Consider the following 17,981-nt stretch of genomic DNA (forward strand, 5'->3'; position numbering starts at 1 on the left):
CTCATGATAGCAGGTGGTTAAATAGAAATTCGCTGCTCAGCTGACCCTGTAGGAGCAACCGTATGCCAAAAATGTAAGCAGAATGAGCTTTTCAGTGAAAAGCAGCCAAGCACATTTTAGCTAGTTTTACTTGTAAGTGGAGTTGGAAACGCTTTTCAGGATCAGTACTGGGCTCAAAACATGCAGCCCTGAGGTCTCTCATGATAGCAGGTGGTTAAATAGAAATTCGCTGCTCAGCTGACCCTGTAGGAGCAACCGTATGCCAAAAATGTAAGCAGAATGAGCTTTTCAGTGAAAAGCAGCCAGGCACATTTTAGCTAGTTTTACTTGTAAGTGAGGTTGGAAACGCTTTTCGGGCTCAGTACTGGGCTCAAAACATGCAGCCTTGAGGTCTCTCATGATAGCAGGTGGTTAAATAGAAATTCGCTGATCAGCTGACCCTGTAAGAGCAAGCGTATGCCAAAAATGTAAGCAGAATGAGCTTTTCAAGTGAATAGCAGCCAAGCACATTTTAGCTAGTTTTACTTGTAAGTGGAGTTGGAAATGCTTTTCAGGCTCAGGTACTGGGCTCAAAACATGCAGCCTTGAGGTCTCTCATGATAGCAGGTGGTTAAATAGAAATTCGCTGCTTAGCTGACCCTGTAGGAGCAACCGTATGCCAAAAATGTAAGCAGAATGAGCTTTTCAGTGAATAGCAGCCAGGCACATTTTAGCTAGTTTTACTTGTAAGTGGGGTTGGAAACGCTTTTCAGGATCAGTACTGGGCTCAAAACATGCAGCCCTGAGGTCTCTCATGATAGCAGGTGGTTAAATAGAAATTCGCTGCTCAGCTGACCCTGTAGGAGCAACCGTATGCCAAAAATGTAAGCAGAATGAGCTTTTCAGTGAATAGCAGCCAAGCACATTTTAGCTAGTTTTACTTGTAAGTGGAGTTGGAAACGCTTTTCAGGATCAGTACTGGGCTCAAAACATGCAGCCCTGAGGTCTCTCATGATAGCAGGTGGTTAAATAGAAATTCGCTGCTCAGCTGACCCTGTAGGAGCAACCGTATGCCAAAAATGTAAGCAGAATGAGCTTTTCAGTGAATAGCAGCCAGGCACATTTTAGCTAGTTTTACTTGTAAGTGGGGTTGGAAACGCTTTTCAGGATCAGTACTGGGCTCAAAACATGCAGCCCTGAGGTCTCTCATGATAGCAGGTGGTTAAATAGAAATTCGCTGCTCAGCTGACCCTGTAGGAGCAACCGTATGCCAAAAATGTAAGCAGAATGAGCTTTTCAGTGAAAAGCAGCCAGGCACATTTTAGCTAGTTTTACTTGTAAGTGGGGTTGGAAACGCTTTTCGGGCTCAGTACTGGGCTCAAAACATGCAGCCTTGAGGTCTCTCATGATAGCAGGTGGTTAAATAGAAATTCGCTGCTCAGCTGACCCTGTAGGAGCAAACGTATGCCAAAAATGTAAGCAGAATGAGCTTTTCAGTGAAAGCAGCCAGGCACATTTAAGCTAGTTTTACTTGTAAGTGGGGTTTGAAACTCTTTTCAGGATCAGTACTGCGCTCAAAACATGCAGCCCTGAGGTCTCTCATGATAGCAGGTGGTTCAGTAGAAATTTGCCACTTGGCTGACCCAGCAGGAGCAAACATATGCCAAAAATGTACACAGAATGAGCTTTTCAGTGAATAGCAGCCAGACACATTTTAGCTAGTTTTACTTGTAAGTGGGGTTGGAAACGCTTTTCAGGATCAGTACTCGGCTCAAAACATGCAGCCCTGAGGTCTCTCATGATAGCAGGTGGTTAAATAGAAATTCGCTGCTCAGCTGACCCTGTAGGAGCAACCGTATGCCAAAAATGTAAGCAGAATGAGCTTTTCAGTGAAAAGCAGCCAGGCACATTTTAGCTAGTTTTACTTGTAAGTGGGGTTGGAAACGCTTTTCGGGCTCAGTACTGGGCTCAAAACATGCAGCCTTGAGGTCTCTCATGATAGCAGGTGGTTAAATAGAAATTCGCTGATCAGCTGACCCTGTAGGAGCAAACGTATGCCAAAAATGTACGCAGAATGAGCTTTTCAGTGAAGAGCAGCCAGGCAAATTTTAGCTAGTTTTACTTGTAAGTGGAGTTGGAAACGCTTTTCAGGATCAGTACTGGGCTCAAAACATGCAGCCCTGAGGTCTCTCATGATAGCAGGTGGTTAAATAGAAATTCGCTGCTCAGCTGACCCCGTAGGAGCAACCGTATGCCAAAAATGTAAGCAGAATGAGCTTTTCAGTGAATAGCAGCCAGGCACATTTTAGCTAGTTTTACTTGTAAGTGGGGTTGGAAACGCTTTTCAGGATCAGTACTGGGCTCAAAACATGCAGCCCTGAGGTCTCTCATGATAGCAGGTGGTTAAATAGAAATTCGCTGCTCAGCTGACCCTGTAGGAGCAACCGTATGCCAAAAATGTAAGCAGAATGAGCTTTTCAGTGAATAGCAGCCAAGCACATTTTAGCTAGTTTTACTTGTAAGTGGAGTTGGAAACGCTTTTCAGGATCAGTACTGGGCTCAAAACATGCAGCCCTGAGGTCTCTCATGATAGCAGGTGGTTAAATAGAAATTCGCTGCTCAGCTGACCCTGTAGGAGCAACCGTATGCCAAAAATGTAAGCAGAATGAGCTTTTCAGTGAATAGCAGCCAGGCACATTTTAGCTAGTTTTACTTGTAAGTGGGGTTGGAAACGCTTTTCAGGATCAGTACTGGGCTCAAAACATGCAGCCCTGAGGTCTCTCATGATAGCAGGTGGTTAAATAGAAATTCGCTGCTCAGCTGACCCTGTAGGAGCAACCGTATGCCAAAAATGTAAGCAGAATGAGCTTTTCAGTGAAAAGCAGCCAGGCACATTTTAGCTAGTTTTACTTGTAAGTGGGGTTGGAAACGCTTTTCGGGCTCAGTACTGGGCTCAAAACATGCAGCCTTGAGGTCTCTCATGATAGCAGGTGGTTAAATAGAAATTCGCTGCTCAGCTGACCCTGTAGGAGCAAACGTATGCCAAAAATGTAAGCAGAATGAGCTTTTCAGTGAAAGCAGCCAGGCACATTTAAGCTAGTTTTACTTGTAAGTGGGGTTTGAAACTCTTTTCAGGATCAGTATTGCGCTCAAAACATGCAGCCCTGAGGTCTCTCATGATAGCAGGTGGTTCAGTAGAAATTTGCCACTTGGCTGACCCAGCAGGAGCAAACATATGCCAAAAATGTACACAGAATGAGCTTTTCAGTGAATAGCAGCCAGACACATTTTAGCTAGTTTTACTTGTAAGTGGGGTTGGAAACGCTTTTCAGGATCAGTACTCGGCTCAAAACATGCAGCCCTGAGGTCTCTCATGATAGCAGGTGGTTAAATAGAAATTCGCTGCTCAGCTGACCCTGTAGGAGCAACCGTATGCCAAAAATGTAAGCAGAATGAGCTTTTCAGTGAATAGCAGCCAGGCACATTTTAGCTAGTTTTACTTGTAAGTGGGGTTGGAAACGTTTTTCAGGATCAGTACTGGGCTCAAAACATGCAGCCCTGAGGTCTCTCATGATAGCAGGTGGTTAAATAGAAATTTGCTGCTCAGCTGACCCTGTAGGAGCAACCGTATGCCAAAAATGTAAGCAGAATGAGCTTTTCAGTGAAAAGCAGCCAGGCACATTTTAGCTAGTTTTACTTGTAAGTGGGGTTGGAAACGCTTTTCGGGCTCAGTACTGGGCTCAAAACATGCAGCCTTGAGGTCTCTCATGATAGCAGGTGGTTAAATAGAAATTCGCTGATCAGCTGACCCTGTAGGAGCAAACGTATGCCAAAAATGTACGCAGAATGAGCTTTTCAGTGAAGAGCAGCCAGGCAAATTTTAGCTAGTTTTACTTCTAAGTGGAGTTGGAAACGCTTTTCAGGCTCAGTACTGGGCTCAAAACATGCAGCCCTGAGGTCTCTCATGATAGCTGGTGGTTAAATAGAAATTCGCTGCTCAGCTGATCCTGTAGGAGCAAACGTATGCCAAAAATGTAAGCAGAATGAGCTTTTCAGTTAATAGCAGCCAGGCACATTATGTAGCTAGTTTTACTTTTAAGTGGGGTTGGAAATGCTTTTCAGGCTCAGTACTGGGCTCAAAAGATGCAGCTCTGAGGTCTCTCCTGATAGCGGGTGGTTAAGTATAAATTTGCCACTTGGCTGACCCAGCAGGAGCAAACGTATGCCAAAAATGTACGCAGAATGAGCTTTTCAGTGAAGAGCAGCCAGGCAAATTTTAGCTAGTTTTACTTGTAAGTGGAGTTGGAAACGCTTTTCAGGCTCAGTACTGGGCTCAAAACATGCAGCCTTGAGGTCTCTCATGATAGCAGGTGGTTAAATAGAAATTCGCTGCTCAGCTGACCCTGTAGGAGCAAACGTATGCCAAAAATGTAAGCAGAATGAGCTTTTCAGTGAATAGCAGCCAGGCACATTTTAGCTAGTTTTACTTGTAACTGGGGTTTGAAACTCTTTTCAGGATCAGTACTGGGCTCAAAACATGCAGCCCTGAGGTCTCTCATGATAGCAGGTGGTTAAATAGAAATTCGCTGCTCAGCTGACCCTGTAGGAGCAACCGTATGCCAAAAATGTAAGCAGAATGAGCTTTTCAGTGAATAGCAGCCAGGCACATTTTAGCTAGTTTTACTTGTAAGTGGGGTTGGAAACGCTTTTCAGGATCAGTACTGGGCTCAAAACATGCAGCCCTGAGGTCTCTCATGATAGCAGGTGGTTAAATAGAAATTCGCTGCTCAGCTGACCCTGTAGGAGCAACCGTATGCCAAAAATGTAAGCAGAATGAGCTTTTCAGTGAAAAGCAGCCAGGCACATTTTAGCTAGTTTTACTTGTAAGTGGGGTTGGAAACGCTTTTCGGGCTCAGTACTGGGCTCAAAACATGCAGCCTTGAGGTCTCTCATGATAGCAGGTGGTTAAATAGAAATTCGCTGCTCAGCTGACCCTGTAGGAGCAAACGTATGCCAAAAATGTGCGCAGAATGAGCTTTTCAGTGAAGAGCAGCCAAGCACATTTTAGCTAGTTTTACTTGTAAGTGGAGTTGGAAACGCTTTTCAGGCTCAGGTACTGGGCTCAAAACATGCAGCCTTGAGGTCTCTCATGATAGCAGGTGGTTAAATAGAAATTCGCTGCTCAGCTGACCCTGTAGGAGCAACCGTATGCCAAAAATGTAAGCAGAATGAGCTTTTCAGTGAATAGCAGCCAGGCACATTTTAGCTAGTTTTACTTGTAAGTGGGGTTGGAAACGCTTTTCAGGATCAGTACTGGGCTCAAAACATGCAGCCCTGAGGTCTCTCATGATAGCAGGTGGTTAAATAGAAATTCGCTGCTCAGCTGACCCTGTAGGAGCAACCGTATGCCAAAAATGTAAGCAGAATGAGCTTTTCAGTGAATAGCAGCCAAGCACATTTTAGCTAGTTTTACTTGCAAGTGGAGTTGGAAACGCTTTTCAGGATCAGTACTGGGCTCAAAACATGCAGCCCTGAGGTCTCTCATGATAGCAGGTGGTTAAATAGAAATTCGCTGCTCAGCTGACCCTGTAGGAGCAACCGTATGCCAAAAATGTAAGCAGAATGAACTTTTCAGTGAAAAGCAGCCAGGCACATTTTAGCTAGTTTTACTTGTAAGTGAGGTTGGAAACGCTTTTCGGGCTCAGTACTGGGCTCAAAACATGCAGCCTTGAGGTCTCTCATGATAGCAGGTGGTTAAATAGAAATTCGCTGATCAGCTGACCCTGTAAGAGCAAGCGTATGCCAAAAATGTAAGCAGAATGAGCTTTTCAAGTGAATAGCAGCCAAGCACATTTTAGCTAGTTTTACTTGTAAGTGGAGTTGGAAACGCTTTTCAGGCTCAGGTACTGGGCTCAAAACATGCAGCCTTGAGGTCTCTCATGATAGCAGGTGGTTAAATAGAAATTCGCTGCTCAGCTGACCCTGTAGGAGCAACCGTATGCCAAAAATGTAAGCAGAATGAGCTTTTCAGTGAATAGCAGCCAGGCACATTTTAGCTAGTTTTACTTGTAAGTGGGGTTGGAAACGCTTTTCAGGATCAGTACTGGGCTCAAAACATGCAGCCCTGAGGTCTCTCATGATAGCAGGTGGTTAAATAGAAATTCGCTGCTCAGCTGACCCTGTAGTAGCAACCGTATGCCAAAAATGTAAGCAGAATGAGCTTTTCAGTGAATAGCAGCCAAGCACATTTTAGCTAGTTTTACTTGTAAGTGGAGTTGGAAACGCTTTTCAGGATCAGTACTGGGCTCAAAACATGCAGCCCTGAGGTCTCTCATGATAGCAGGTGGTTAAATAGAAATTCGCTGCTCAGCTGACCCTGTAGGAGCAACCGTATGCCAAAAATGTAAGCAGAATGAGCTTTTTAGTGAATAGCAGCCAGGCACATTTTAGCTAGTTTTACTTGTAAGTGGGGTTGGAAACGCTTTTCAGGATCAGTACTGGGCTCAAAACATGCAGCCCTGAGGTCTCTCATGATAGCAGGTGGTTAAATAGAAATTCGCTGCTCAGCTGACCCTGTAGGAGCAACCGTATGCCAAAAATGTAAGCAGAATGAGCTTTTCAGTGAAAAGCAGCCAGGCACATTTTAGCTAGTTTTACTTGTAAGTGGGGTTGGAAACGCTTTTCGGGCTCAGTAATGGGCTCAAAACATGCAGCCTTGAGGTCTCTCATGATAGCAGGTGGTTAAATAGAAATTCGCTGCTCAGCTGACCCTGTAGGAGCAAACGTATGCCAAAAATGTAAGCAGAATGAGCTTTTCAGTGAAAGCAGCCAGGCACATTTAAGCTAGTTTTACTTGTAAGTGGGGTTTGAAACTCTTTTCAGGATCAGTACTGCGCTCAAAACATGCAGCCCTGAGGTCTCTCATGATAGCAGGTGGTTCAGTAGAAATTTGCCACTTAGCTGACCCAGCAGGAGCAAACATATGCCAAAAATGTACACAGAATGAGCTTTTCAGTGAATAGCAGCCAGACACATTTTAGCTAGTTTTACTTGTAAGTGGGGTTGGAAACGCTTTTCAGGATCAGTACTCGGCTCAAAACATGCAGCCCTGAGGTCTCTCATGATAGCAGGTGGTTAAATAGAAATTCGCTGCTCAGCTGACCCTGTAGGAGCAACCGTATGCCAAAAATGTAAGCAGAATGAGCTTTTCAGTAAAAAGCAGCCAGGCACATTTTAGCTAGTTTTACTTGTAAGTGGGGTTGGAAACGCTTTTCGGGCTCAGTACTGGGCTCAAAACATGCAGCCTTGAGGTCTCTCATGATAGCAGGTGGTTAAATAGAAATTCGCTGCTCAGCTGACCCTGTAGGAGCAAACGTATGCCAAAAATGTAAGCAGAATGAGCTTTTCAGTGAAAGCAGCCAGGCACATTTAAGCTAGTTTTACTTGTAAGTGGGGTTTGAAACTCTTTTCAGGATCAGTACTGCGCTCAAAACATGCAGCCCTGAGGTCTCTCATGATAGCAGGTGGTTCAGTAGAAATTTGCCACTTGGCTGACCCAGCAGGAGCAAACATATGCCAAAAATGTACACAGAATGAGCTTTTCAGTGAATAGCAGCCAGACACATTTTAGCTAGTTTTACTTGTAAGTGGGGTTGGAAACGCTTTTCAGGATCAGTACTCGGCTCAAAACATGCAGCCCTGAGGTCTCTCATGATAGCAGGTGGTTAAATAGAAATTCGCTGCTCAGCTGACCCTGTAGGAGCAACCGTATGCCAAAAATGTAAGCAGAATGAGCTTTTCAGTGAATAGCAGCCAGGCACATTTTAGCTAGTTTTACTTGTAAGTGGGGTTGGAAACGTTTTTCAGGATCAGTACTGGGCTCAAAACATGCAGCCCTGAGGTCTCTCATGATAGCAGGTGGTTAAATAGAAATTTGCTGCTCAGCTGACCCTGTAGGAGCAACCGTATGCCAAAAATGTAAGCAGAATGAGCTTTTCAGTGAAAAGCAGCCAGGCACATTTTAGCTAGTTTTACTTGTAAGTGGGGTTGGAAACGCTTTTCGGGCTCAGTACTGGGCTCAAAACATGCAGCCTTGAGGTCTCTCATGATAGCAGGTGGTTAAATAGAAATTCGCTGATCAGCTGACCCTGTAGGAGCAAACGTATGCCAAAAATGTACGCAGAATGAGCTTTTCAGTGAAGAGCAGCCAGGCAAATTTTAGCTAGTTTTACTTGTAAGTGGAGTTGGAAACGCTTTTCAGGCTCAGTACTGGGCTCAAAACATGCAGCCCTGAGGTCTCTCATGATAGCTGGTGGTTAAATAGAAATTCGCTGCTCAGCTGATCCTGTAGGAGCAAACGTATGCCAAAAATGTAAGCAGAATGAGCTTTTCAGTTAATAGCAGCCAGGCACATTATGTAGCTAGTTTTACTTTTAAGTGGGGTTGGAAATGCTTTTCAGGCTCAGTACTGGGCTCAAAAGATGCAGCTCTGAGGTCTCTCCTGATAGCGGGTGGTTAAGTATAAATTTGCCACTTGGCTGACCCAGCAGGAGCAAACGTATGCCAAAAATGTACGCAGAATGAGCTTTTCAGTGAAGAGCAGCCAGGCAAATTTTAGCTAGTTTTACTTGTAAGTGGAGTTGGAAACGCTTTTCAGGCTCAGTACTGGGCTCAAAACATGCAGCCTTGAGGTCTCTCATGATAGCAGGTGGTTAAATAGAAATTCGCTGCTCAGCTGACCCTGTAGGAGCAAACGTATGCCAAAAATGTAAGCAGAATGAGCTTTTCAGTGAATAGCAGCCAGGCACATTTTAGCTAGTTTTACTTGTAACTGGGGTTTGAAACTCTTTTCAGGATCAGTACTGGGCTCAAAACATGCAGCCCTGAGGTCTCTCATGATAGCAGGTGGTTAAATAGAAATTCGCTGCTCAGCTGACCCTGTAGGAGCAACCGTATGCCAAAAATGTAAGCAGAATGAGCTTTTCAGTGAATAGCAGCCAGGCACATTTTAGCTAGTTTTACTTGTAAGTGGGGTTGGAAACGCTTTTCAGGATCAGTACTGGGCTCAAAACATGCAGCCCTGAGGTCTCTCATGATAGCAGGTGGTTAAATAGAAATTCGCTGCTCAGCTGACCCTGTAGGAGCAACCGTATGCCAAAAATGTAAGCAGAATGAGCTTTTCAGTGAAAAGCAGCCAGGCACATTTTAGCTAGTTTTACTTGTAAGTGGGGTTGGAAACGCTTTTCGGGCTCAGTACTGGGCTCAAAACATGCAGCCTTGAGGTCTCTCATGATAGCAGGTGGTTAAATAGAAATTCGCTGCTCAGCTGACCCTGTAGGAGCAAACGTATGCCAAAAATGTGCGCAGAAAGAGCTTTTCAGTGAAGAGCAGCCAAGCACATTTTAGCTAGTTTTACTTGTAAGTGGAGTTGGAAACGCTTTTCAGGCTCAGGTACTGAGCTCAAAACATGCAGCCTTGAGGTCTCTCATGATAGCAGGTGGTTAAATAGAAATTCGCTGTTCAGCTGACCCTGTAGGAGCAACCGTATGCCAAAAATGTAAGCAGAATGAGCTTTTCAGTGAATAGCAGCCAGGCACATTTTAGCTAGTTTTACTTGTAAGTGGGGTTGGAAACGCTTTTCAGGATCAGTACTGGGCTCAAAACATGCAGCCCTGAGGTCTCTCATGATAGCAGGTGGTTAAATAGAAATTCGCTGCTCAGCTGACCCTGTAGGAGCAACCGTATGCCAAAAATGTAAGCAGAATGAGCTTTTCAGTGAATAGCAGCCAAGCACATTTTAGCTAGTTTTACTTGTAAGTGGAGTTGGAAACGCTTTTCAGGATCAGTACTGGGCTCAAAACATGCAGCCCTGAGGTCTCTCATGATAGCAGGTGGTTAAATAGAAATTCGCTGCTCAGCTGACCCTGTAGGAGCAACCGTATGCCAAAAATGTAAGCAGAATGAGCTTTTCAGTGAAAAGCAGCCAGGCACATTTTAGCTAGTTTTACTTGTAAGTGAGGTTGGAAACGCTTTTCGGGCTCAGTACTGGGCTCAAAACATGCAGCCTTGAGGTCTCTCATGATAGCAGGTGGTTAAATAGAAGTTCGCTGATCAGCTGACCCTGTAAGAGCAAGCGTATGCCAAAAATGTAAGCAGAATGAGCTTTTCAAGTGAATAGTAGCCAAGCACATTTTAGCTAGTTTTACTTGTAAGTGGAGTTGGAAACGCTTTTCAGGCTCAGGTACTGGGCTCAAAACATGCAGCCTTGAGGTCTCTCATGATAGCAGGTGGTTAAATAGAAATTCGCTGCTCAGCTGACCCTGTAGGAGCAACCGTATGCCAAAAATGTAAGCAGAATGAGCTTTTCAGTGAATAGCAGCCAGGCACATTTTAGCTAGTTTTACTTGTAAGTGGGGTTGGAAACGCTTTTCAGGATCAGTACTGGGCTCAAAACATGCAGCCCTGAGGTCTCTCATGATAGCAGGTGGTTAAATAGAAATTCGCTGCTCAGCTGACCCTGTAGGAGCAACCGTATGCCAAAAATGTAAGCAGAATGAGCTTTTCAGTGAATAGCAGCCAAGCACATTTTAGCTAGTTTTACTTGTAAGTGGAGTTGGAAACGCTTTTCAGGATCAGTACTGGGCTCAAAACATGCAGCCCTGAGGTCTCTCATGATAGCAGGTGGTTAAATAGAAATTCGCTGCTCAGCTGACCCTGTAGGAGCAACCGTATGCCAAAAATGTAAGCAGAATGAGCTTTTCAGTGAATAGCAGCCAGGCACATTTTAGCTAGTTTTACTTGTAAGTGGGGTTGGAAACGCTTTTCAGGATCAGTACTGGGCTCAAAACATGCAGCCCTGAGGTCTCTCATGATAGCAGGTGGTTAAATAGAAATTCGCTGCTCAGCTGACCCTGTAGGAGCAACCGTATGCCAAAAATTTAAGCAGAATGAGCTTTTCAGTGAAAAGCAGCCAGGCACATTTTAGCTAGTTTTACTTGTAAGTGGGGTTGGAAACGCTTTTCGGGCTCAGTACTGGGCTCAAAACATGCAGCCTTGAGGTCTCTCATGATAGCAGGTGGTTAAATAGAAATTCGCTGCTCAGCTGACCCTGTAGGAGCAAACGTATGCCAAAAATGTAAGCAGAATGAGCTTTTCAGTGAAAGCAGCCAGGCACATTTAAGCTAGTTTTACTTGTAAGTGGGGTTTGAAACTCTTTTCAGGATCAGTTCTGCGCTCAAAACATGCAGCCCTGAGGTCTCTCATGATAGCAGGTGGTTCAGTAGAAATTTGCCACTTGGCTGACCCAGCAGGAGCAAACATATGCCAAAAATGTACACAGAATGAGCTTTTCAGTGAATAGCAGCCAGACACATTTTAGCTAGTTTTACTTGTAAGTGGGGTTGGAAACGCTTTTCAGGATCAGTACTCGGCTCAAAACATGCAGCCCTGAGGTCTCTCATGATAGCAGGTGGTTAAATAGAAATTCGCTGCTCAGCTGACCCTGTAGGAGCAACCGTATGCCAAAAATGTAAGCAGAATGAGCTTTTCAGTGAAAAGCAGCCAGGCACATTTTAGCTAGTTTTACTTGTAAGTAGGGTTGGAAACGCTTTTCGGGCTCAGTACTGGGCTCAAAACATGCAGCCTTGAGGTCTCTCATGATAGCAGGTGGTTAAATAGAAATTCGCTGATCAGCTGACCCTGTAGGAGCAAACGTGTGCCAAAAATGTACGCAGAATGAGCTTTTCAGTGAAGAGCAGCCAGGCAAATTTTAGCTAGTTTTACTTGTAAGTGGAGTTGGAAACGCTTTTCAGGCTCAGTACTGGGCTCAAAACATGCAGCCCTGAGGTCTCTCATGATAGCTGGTGGTTAAATAGAAATTCGCTGCTCAGCTGATCCTGTAGGAGCAAACGTATGCCAAAAATGTAAGCAGAATGAGCTTTTCAGTTAATAGCAGCCAGGCACATTATGTAGCTAGTTTTACTTTTAAGTGGGGTTGGAAATGCTTTTCAGGCTCAGTACTGGGCTCAAAACATGCAGCCTTGAGGTCTCTCATGATAGCAGGTGGTTAAATAGAAATTCGCTGCTCAGCTGACCCTGTAGGAGCAAACGTATGCCGCAGAATGAGCTTTTCAGTGAAGAGCAGCCAGGCACATTTTAGCTAGTTTTCCTGTTAAGTGGGGTTGGAATAGGTGTGGGCGGAAAATCCGTTCCGCTCGCGGATTTTGCGGATTTTCGGGAAATCCGCAATCCGCGAGATTTGCGAATTTCCCGCAAAATCCGCAAATCCGCGAGCAGCGGATTTTGCTCGCGCTGCTCGCACTGTTAGCGTGAGTTCGCGCCCCGCGAATAAGTGCGAAATTGCAGAAATACGATCTTGGCAAAACTGAAAGTAACTACTTACCAGGTTCAAAAGTTCAGGCACATCATTAGTAGCCATTTCCTGTAGGGCTTCCTGAGGGGCCCCTCCAGAGTTCAGTTGCCAGTTGAAACTATTATGTGACCCTGCTCTGAACCTCAGAATAGTTACACATATGCCACAAAGGTCCTGAATTACAGCTAAGGGAGACAAGCAGGAGCCAGGCTGGAAGTTAAAATCCATTAATCAGCCCCTAATTCATTATTGTCAGTTGGGGCAGGGCAGGTGTTGTAACTAATTTTGCAACAATGAAAGCACTTAGCAAGTGCAAAAGATCACTAATCAGGGCGCACTAAGGAAGCAGGTGCCAGCTAAAAAAATATTCTGTGACACATTAATCAGCCCCAAATTAATTCAGGTCACTTGAGGCAGGGAAGGTGTGCTTTGCTTTGCCGAAAATAATGTACACTGGACAACCAGAGGGTGTAGTGATGAAACAGAGGGTGGCATGGGTGGGCCAGAGGGTGGCATGAGTAGTCAGAGAGTGGCAGTGGTGACAGAGAGTGGCAGTGATGAAGAAGAGTGTCCCAAACAGGCTGGACACGTAGAAACAACAAGTTCGCAAAACTTGCGACCCGACAGGTAAGTTCGCAAATTGCGAAATTGTAAAAACCCTCGCGAACTGGCAGAAACACGGGCGAACACAAAAAAAAAAAAAATCCGCAAATTCGCGGGAATTCGCGGATTTTGCGGATTGCGAATCCGCAAATCCGCAAAATTCGCGGATTGCCAATCCGCAAAATCCGCTCATGCTTAGGTTGGAAACGCTTTTCAGGATCAGTACTGGGCTCAAAACATGCAGCCCTGAGGTCTCTCATGATAGCAGGTGGTTAAGTAGAAATTTGCCACTTGGCTGACCCAGCAGGAGCAAACATATGCCAAAAATGTACACAGAATGAGCTTTTCGGTGAATAGCAGCCAGGCACATTTAAGCTAGTTTTACTTGTAAGTGGGGTTGGAAACGCTTTTCAGGATCAGTACTCGGCTCAAAACATGCAGCCCTGAGGTCTCTCATGATAGCAGGTGGTTAAATAGAAATTCGCTGCTCAGCTGACCCTGTAGGAGCAACCGTATGCCAAAAATGTAAGCAGAATGAGCTTTTCAGTGAAAAGCAGCCAGGCACATTTTAGCTAGTTTTACTTGTAGGTGAGGTTGGAAACGCTTTTCGGGCTCAGTACTGGGCTCAAAACATGCAGCCTTGAGGTCTCTCATGATAGCAGGTGGTTAAATAGAAATTCGCTGATCAGCTGACCCTGTAAGAGCAAGCGTATGCCAAAAATGTACGCAGAATGAGCTTTTCAGTGAAGAGCAGCCAGGCAAATTTTAGCTAGTTTTACTTGTAAGTGGAGTAGGAAACGCTTTTCAGGCTCAGGTACTGGGCTCAAAACATGCAGCCTTGAGGTCTCTCATGATAGCAGGTGGTTAAATAGAAATTCGCTGCTCAGCTGACCCTGTAGGAGCAAACGTATGCCAAAAATGTAAGCAGAATGAGCTTTTCAGTGAATAGCAGCCAGGCACATTTTAGCTAGTTTTACTTGTAAGTAGGGTTGGAAACGCTTTTCAGGATCAGTACTGGGCTCAAAACATGCAGCCCTGAGGTCTCTCATGATAGCAGGTGGTTAAATAGAAATTCGCTGCTCAGCTGACCCCGTAGGAGCAACCGTATGCCAAAAATGTAAGCAGAATGAGCTTTTCAGTGAATAGCAGCCAGGCACATTTTAGCTAGTTTTACTTGTAAGTGGGGTTGGAAACGCTTTTCAGGATCAGTACTGGGCTCAAAACATGCAGTCCTGAGGTCTCTCATGATAGCAGGTGGTTAAATAGAAATTCGCTGCTCAGCTGACCCTGTAGGAGCAACCGTATGCCAAAAATGTAAGCAGAATGAGCTTTTCAGTGAATAGCAGCCAAGCACATTTTAGCTAGTTTTACTTGTAAGTGGAGTTGGAAACGCTTTTCAGGATCAGTACTGGGCTCAAAACATGCAGCCCTGAGGTCTCTCATGATAGCAGGTGGTTAAATAGAAATTCGCTGCTCAGCTGACCCTGTAGGAGCAACCGTATGCCAAAAATGTAAGCAGAATGAGCTTTTCAGTGAATAGCAGCCAGGCACATTTTAGCTAGTTTTACTTGTAAGTGGGGTTGGAAACGCTTTTCGGGATCAGTACTGGGCTCAAAACATGCAGCCCTGAGGTCTCTCATGATAGCAGGTGGTTAAATAGAAATTCGCTGCTCAGCTGACCCTGTAGGAGCAACCGTATGCCAAAAATGTAAGTAGAATGAGCTTTTCAGTGAAAAGCAGCCAGGCACATTTTAGCTAGTTTTACTTGTAAGTGGGGTTGGAAACGCTTTTCGGGCTCAGTACTGGGCTCAAAACATGCAGCCTTGAGGTCTCTCATGATAGCAGGTGGTTAAATAGAAATTCGCTGCTCAGCTGACCCTGTAGGAGCAAACGTATGCCAAAAATGTAAGCAGAATGAGCTTTTCAGTGAAAGCAGCCAGGCACATTTAAGCTAGTTTTACTTGTAAGTGGGGTTTGAAACTCTTTTCAGGATCAGTACTGCGCTCAAAACATGCAGCCCTGAGGTCTCTCATGATAGCAGGTGGTTCAGTAGAAATTTGCCACTTGGCTGACCCAGCAGGAGCAAACATATGCCAAAAATGTACACAGAATGAGCTTTTCAGTGAATAGCAGCCAGACACATTTTAGCTAGTTTTACTTGTAAGTGGGGTTGGAAACGCTTTTCAGGATCAGTACTCGGCTCAAAACATGCAGCCCTGAGGTCTCTCATGATAGCAGGTGGTTAAATAGAAATTCGCTGCTCAGCTGACCCTGTAGGAGCAACCGTATGCCAAAAATGTAAGCAGAATGAGCTTTTCAGTTAATAGCAGCCAGGCACATTATGTAGCTAGTTTTACTTTTAAGTGGGGTTGGAAATGCTTTTCAGGCTCAGTACTGGGCTCAAAACATGCAGCCTTGAGGTCTCTCATGATAGCAGGTGGTTAAATAGAAATTCGCTGCTCAGCTGATCCTGTAGGAGCAAACGTATGCCAAAAATGTAAGCAGAATGAGCTTTTCAGTGAAAAGCAGCCAGGCACATTTTAGCTAGTTTTACTTGTAAGTGAGGTTGGAAACGCTTTTCGGGCTCAGTACTGGGCTCAAAACATGCAGCCTTGAGGTCTCTCATGATAGCAGGTGGTTAAATAGAAATTCGCTGATCAGCTGACCCTGTAAGAGCAAGCGTATGCCAAAAATGTAAGCAGAATGAGCTTTTCAGTGAATAGCAGCCAAGCACATTTTAGCTAGTTTTACTTGTAAGTGGAGTTGGAAACGCTTTTCAGGCTCAGGTACTGGGCTCAAAACATGCAGCCTTGAGGTCTCTCATGATAGCAGGTGGTTAAATAGAAATTCGCTGCTCAGCTGACCCTGTAGGAGCAACCATATGCCAAAAATGTAAGCAGAATGAGCTTTTCAGTGAAGAGCAGCCAGGCAAATTTTAGCTAGTTTTACTTGTAAGTGGAGTTGGAAACGCTTTTCAGGCTCAGTACTGGGCTCAAAACATGCAGCCTTAAGGTCTCTCATGATAGCAGGTGGTTAAATAGAAATTCGCTGCTCAGCTGACCCTGTAGGAGCAAACGTATGCCAAAAAATGTAAGCAGAATGAGCTTTTCAGTGAATAGCAGCCAGGCACATTTTAGCTAGTTTTCCTGTTAAGTGGGGTTGGAAACGCTTTTCAGGATCAGTACTGGGCTCAAAACATGCAGCCCTGAGGTCTCTCATGATAGCAGGTGGTTAAATAGAAATTCGCTGCTCAGCTGACCCTGTAGGAGCAAACGTATGCCGCAGAATGAGCTTTTCAGTGAAGAGCAGCCAGGCACATTTTAGCTAGTTTTCCTGTTAAGTGGGGTTGGAAACGCTTTTCAGGATCAGTACTGGGCTCAAAACATGCAGCCCTGAGGTCTCTCATGATAGCAGGTGGTTAAGTAGAAATTTGCCACTTGGCTGACCCAGCAGGAGCAAACATATGCCAAAAATGTACACAGAATGAGCTTTTCGGTGAATAGCAGCCAGGCACATTTAAGCTAGTTTTACTTGTAAGTGGGGTTGGAAACGCTTTTCAGGATCAGTACTCGGCTCAAAACATGCAGCCCTGAGGTCTCTCATGATAGCAGGTGGTTAAATAGAAATTCGCTGCTCAGCTGACCCTGTAGGAGCAACCGTATGCCAAAAATGTAAGCAGAATGAGCTTTTCAGTGAAAAGCAGCCAGGCACATTTTAGCTAGTTTTACTTGTAGGTGAGGTTGGAAACGCTTTTCGGGCTCAGTACTGGGCTCAAAACATGCAGCCTTGAGGTCTCTCATGATAGCAGGTGGTTAAATAGAAATTCTCTGATCAGCTGACCCTGTAAGAGCAAGCGTATGCCAAAAATGTACGCAGAATGAGCTTTTCAGTGAAGAGCAGCCAGGCACATTTTAGCTAGTTTTACTTGTAAGTGGAGTAGGAAACGCTTTTCAGGCTCAGGTACTGGGCTCAAAACATGCAGCCTTGAGGTCTCTCATGATAGCAGGTGGTTAAATAGAAATTCGCTGCTCAGCTGACCCTGTAGGAGCAAACGTATGCCAAAAATGTAAGCAGAATGAGCTTTTCAGTGAATAGCAGCCAGGCACATTTTAGCTAGTTTTACTTGTAAGTGGGGTTGGAAACGCTTTTCAGGATCAGTACTGGGCTCAAAACATGCAGCCCTGAGGTCTCTCATGATAGCAGGTGGTTAAATAGAAATTCGCTGCTCAGCTGACCCCGTAGGAGCAACCGTATGCCAAAAATGTAAGCAGAATGAGCTTTTCAGTGAATAGCAGCCAGGCACATTTTAGCTAGTTTTACTTGTAAGTGGGGTTGGAAACGCTTTTCAGGATCAGTACTGGGCTCAAAACATGCAGCCCTGAGGTCTCTCATGATAGCAGGTGGTTAAATAGAAATTCGCTGCTCAGCTGACCCTGTAGGAGCAACCGTATGCCAAAAATGTAAGCAGAATGAGCTTTTCAGTGAATAGCAGCCAAGCACATTTTAGCTAGTTTTACTTGTAAGTGGAGTTGGAAACGCTTTTCAGGATCAGTACTGGGCTCAAAACATGCAGCCCTGAGGTCTCTCATGATAGCAGGTGGTTAAATAGAAATTCGCTGCTCAGCTGACCCTGTAGGAGCAACCGTATGCCAAAAATGTAAGCAGAATGAGCTTTTCAGTGAATAGCAGCCAGGCACATTTTAGCTAGTTTTACTTGTAAGTGGGGTTGGAAACGCTTTTCAGGATCAGTACTGGGCTCAAAACATGCAGCCCTGAGGTCTCTCATGATAGCAGGTGGTTAAATAGAAATTCGCTGCTCAGCTGACCCTGTAGGAGCAACCGTATGCCAAAAATGTAAGCAGAATGAGCTTTTCAGTGAAAAGCAGCCAGGCACATTTTAGCTAGTTTTACTTGTAAGTGGGGTTGGAAACGCTTTTCGGGCTCAGTACTGGGCTCAAAACATGCAGCCTTGAGGTCTCTCATGATAGCAGGTGGTTAAATAGAAATTCGCTGCTCAGCTGACCCTGTA

This window comes from Lissotriton vulgaris, chromosome 7 (genome assembly GCF_964263255.1).
Source record: "Lissotriton vulgaris chromosome 7, aLisVul1.2, whole genome shotgun sequence".
In the NCBI taxonomy this organism is placed as follows: domain Eukaryota; kingdom Metazoa; phylum Chordata; class Amphibia; order Caudata; family Salamandridae; genus Lissotriton; species Lissotriton vulgaris.